We start from the raw sequence: 4,446 nt of genomic DNA, 5'->3' as shown, positions 1-4,446 counted from the left end.
AATTCTTTTGTTGCATTATTTAGTACAGTTATAAATGTCAGGCTACTGTTCATAGAGGTATGTCTGTTTAGAATGGCATTTGCAGAATAATGTTTGCTAAAGTTCATATGAGTTTTCCTGTCAGCGCTTCTGGCAATTTTTTCCTTACCTTTCCCACACCCCCCACTCCAAATATGTTCAGCATCACTGGTCCATTTGAAGGAGATATTTCACCTTTGCTGTTTTCAGCTGTGGGTCTCCTGTGGCAAGTTAAAATACTCCAGAGCACAAATTGTTATTACTGTTGTCATTATTTGAGCATTGAAGGTGTAATCAAGTAACAGGATTCTGCCCTTTATGTTGTACACTTACAATTAGAAAAAGAAGCTTCTATTTTAAGAGGTTTCTATTCAAAATGTACAAAAAGAGAAAAGTAGTGCAATTTAAGAAAACAAAGAAAAGAATTTGTCAGGAAATATCCAAAAGCCCTGGTGAAGATTTTATTTTAATTAAAGCAAAGAGTATATTAAGTCATAAGGATGACTCAGGGCATTAGGTTCAATGCATCCATCTTCTGTTCCACTGTGAACTCTTTTCTAGTGACAGAAATGATTACTACATGTCTGACTTTCACCGAATATTTATGATCATGCAACTAAACCTGAGACAGTGGAAGTGCCATCTCAACCATCGTTACTTTGAAGTTCATGTTAAAAAGCAGGAACTGCAGGAGTTAAGCACTTAACAAAACTATCTGCTCTTCTTGGAGGGAGATGCTTTACATATTGTCAAAGGCATTTGAACTTTTTAGGCCACGTATTTATTGTTCAAGGGCAATTACATGGAACATGGTAAAACATGCTTCAATACAGCAACTGATCAGATCAAATTAAGGGAAAAAACCTGACTCTCAGGCTTATGTCAAGCCAGCCAAAATCATGCCCTGAAGGAATTCATTAAGGGACAAGATATTGAAAAAATAAGCAGCTATAAATGCATCATGCACTGATTTACCACATTCCTCTGCTCCATGTCTCGTGTATCTACAGAAATGACACAGCTTGAAGTAGGTACATAGGTACATAGGTACAAGACAAGTACAAGACAAGGTACCTGCAGCATGCATTGTTTCATACATATCTTTTACTCTCATTTGGCCCAAGTGAAGCCCAAGTATTTCCTAGAAATAAGTTATTTTGTATGCATAACTGAGAAAAGGAAATAATATTTCATTGGATGTACCACAGAAAAAACATAGATGTGTTCTCTAAATACCTATACAACAAAATATGACAAATTCTTGAAGTGCTGAAGCTGTAGCCTAAAACATTTCTGGCTGAAACAGGAACAGCCTATAGATATTTTGGCAAGACCACTGCTTTGATGGCTTTGGCCTGCAAGAACCATGCTCCACCATCGTCCCAAGGCCACCTTTTCTCAGCAGTGACAATTTGCTTCCAAGCTTTGGCATTTAGACTACCCGTTTCAAGAGGCAAATACACAACATGAAAGTCATTTATCAATCTAATGTTGTCAAGAGTGATGCTCTAGTTATCCAACGCTGAAAATGCTGCAAGTTCTTACAGAAGTCCTGAAATGCACCTTCCTTTTTCTGACAGAAAAAACATGTTTTTCCTAATCATAACATGTAACTGTTTCATACATATAACATAAAAGAAGAAATTATTATCATAACATTTTAAGTCACTTTGAAACTTTGCAGATTAAATATCAATAAGGTATAGACTTTAGATCCAGATTAATTCTATGTTGTTTTAAAATATTTTTAATTCATAGCTGAAATAAAGATAATAGACATTGGACAGTGGAAACATTTTTAATTCTGTTTTCATTCCAAAGCAAAAATAAATAAACAAATAAATAAATATAGATACTATAAACTTTATATTTTTTCAACACAGATACTTGTGAAAATATGATTATAGGCTTCAATTTCAAACTTTATTGTACTTTTTTACTACATTTCTTCAAGATCTTTCAAGTAGAGTATAATCACTTAATAAATTCAATTTCTTTTATTTTGTTTCTTCTATTTCAGTCAGATCTGTTGTCACATAAAATGTTACTTCCAGTAGTTGTTGGTTTTTTGTTGTTTCTCTTTTTGTTTTTCTGTCAAAGTGTTTTCTGTTCGTATTTCCTTGCTGCAACAAAGCAGAATCTGTTTTAATAACATTTTTCTTTATGTGATCTGCTAAAGAAAAAAATAAAGAAAAAAAAAACAAAAACACTTCTCTTGATGGAAGTTTTTCCATAGGAAAAATTCGTAATTATGCAACTCTGAATTCATACAGAGAACAAAAGACACATCCTAGGAAATATCTTCTACAAAATACCCCAGTTCTGCTCATTTTAGTAAGTAAAATAAGGATTGATCTTAATAACAGTGGAAACTATCAGTTTTTGATACGGTTAACCATCCTTTTGCCTAGCTTAATCCATGAGTAAAAAGCCAAAGTCTGAAGGTGTGATTTATCCATGTAATGTACATTGCACTATAAAACATGAATTGCCATCTATTGAAAGCCACTGGAATAGTAGTGAAGCTACTAAAAGCAAAATTATTATCAGTAGTAAATGTGAGACATGCAGTGTGGCAAATAGAATTATAGAATATCCTGAGCTGGAAGGGACCCATGGGGACTGTTCAGTCCAGCTCCTGGCTATCATCCAAAAGATCCAACTTCAATTGGAAATGAAAAAAAAAAAACAGGCAAGCATCTTTCGCTTTAGACTTATTGTAAAATCTTTCTTTAAACACTTCTTACTTTGTCATCAAAACACAGAAGCTTCCTTTTTTGAATTGCTCTCAGTAACAAATATCATGTCTGTCAGAATTCTTCACAAGCAGTCCTTGGATCTTGAATTTCTTTTCTTGAACCTATCTAAACATTAAACAACAACAATTTTACTCCTAGTATGTAATGCTTCATAAGATCATTTTAAAACAGTGTATTTCAGACTTTTTTCACTCAATCTGTTATTTTTTTGGAGGACATACACATTTACACTTTCAACTTGCATCTTTTTTCTTCTTAAATGATAAAAATCTCATCTTTTTCCTCAAAATGAAAGCATTTGATACTACAATTTACAATAAAATGCAACAAGAAAAACAGCAAGTTACTGTGAAACTTATTAGCGGACCTGGAAATATAGGACCACAGTACCTACTTTAAATACAGAAGATAACATTTACTGTGTTTTCTTAGCTTCATATCTCTGTGTTTAATATACTCTGTGCTAAAACTGGAGAACACAGAGAACTAGTCTCAGTGGATCCCCAAAAGGCCTAGAAAACAGAAATTTTAGCTGAGCACTTCAGAGATAACTTGCTATGAGCTAAAAAGTGTTTTGCGTTGCACTCTGGTTTCAGTCCCCCCAGTGCTTTGGATTTTAAAGGGGAGAGAAAAGAGAAATCTTTGCTGTCCTCATTTCACCCACCCTCTTCAATTTCTTCCATGACTTTAATTATATTTCTTCTCCATAAGCTTGTCTTGCCTTTATTTTAAAAAGATGAAAGCTTGCAGCAAGGCTCCGTAACAAAACTTTCAGTTGTATTTTTAATGCACAAAGTCAGAAGCATATATTAAAAGATACAAAAAGCAGCTGATTATTAATTCCAGTCAAACTATTACTGAGAGAGAATCACTGATCAGAATTACACTAATTAATTTTACATATTCAGTGATTTTCTACAGGAGCAGCTTTGTGAGTACTTACAGTCTATCAAGCTTTGCTTAATGTTAGGCCCCCACCTTTTATGCCAGCACACTTTACAATAGTGTTGAAGAGTTGTTGACAAAAGTAATATTTAAATTTTTCACAAGAGAGCTAAAACTGGAATTACTTACTTGTGATATTAATTACTGCTTTGTATCCCTAAGTAGGAAAAATGTTTATTAATCTGCATACAAAGTCCTCCTTACGGGTAATCATTTTATCAAATTACAGTGTGATAGAAAAACACAATTCAGCACTTGACAGTTTTTGTTAAGCTTGTTTTTGATAATTGGACACAGAAGTTGCTTGTGGCCATTTGGATGCATCTATTCTACTTTCATGGAGCTTTTGAATAACAATCAGACTTAAACACATCACTCATTCTACTGAGCCAGCTTGACAGTTTTGATAGCCCATTACAGTAGTTTATATTTCATTTCTGGAAGATTTCAGTAGACATCTCAGAACTAGGCTACCTTGGAAGCTCAAACTCCAATGGACTCTGACTTTGATCTCAGGTCATCTTTAGTTAATGCAAATAACTCATGGAGAGTTCTTTCATATTAACATTAACATGGAACTTTTGAAGTACCACTTTCTCACATCCTTCTTTATTTATAACTTTGTTGGGCAGCTCAAGAGGCATCTTTGTGAACCACCAAGAACTACTTCTCACTCATTCAATTAATAATTAAATCAAACAATAATTAATGGGTATGATATTTG

At 33.7% G+C, this 4,446-nt stretch overlaps 1 long non-coding RNA gene across 1 annotated transcript; it reads right to left on the bottom strand.

Annotated features, from left to right (window-relative positions):
* Positions 1 to 781: 781 nt before the first annotated feature.
* LOC112532271 lies at positions 782 to 3,318 on the bottom strand. The gene is made up of 3 exons (XR_003074773.2): positions 3,172 to 3,318; positions 2,766 to 2,882; positions 782 to 2,141 (listed from the first exon to the last, which is right to left on the bottom strand). It is a non-coding gene; the product is annotated as an uncharacterized LOC112532271 (long non-coding RNA).
* Positions 3,319 to 4,446: the final 1,128 nt, after the last annotated feature.

This window comes from Gallus gallus, chromosome 4, assembly GCF_016699485.2.
Source record: "Gallus gallus isolate bGalGal1 chromosome 4, bGalGal1.mat.broiler.GRCg7b, whole genome shotgun sequence".
Taxonomy (NCBI): domain Eukaryota; kingdom Metazoa; phylum Chordata; class Aves; order Galliformes; family Phasianidae; genus Gallus; species Gallus gallus.
This window is presented reverse-complemented; position numbering and strand designations above follow the sequence as displayed.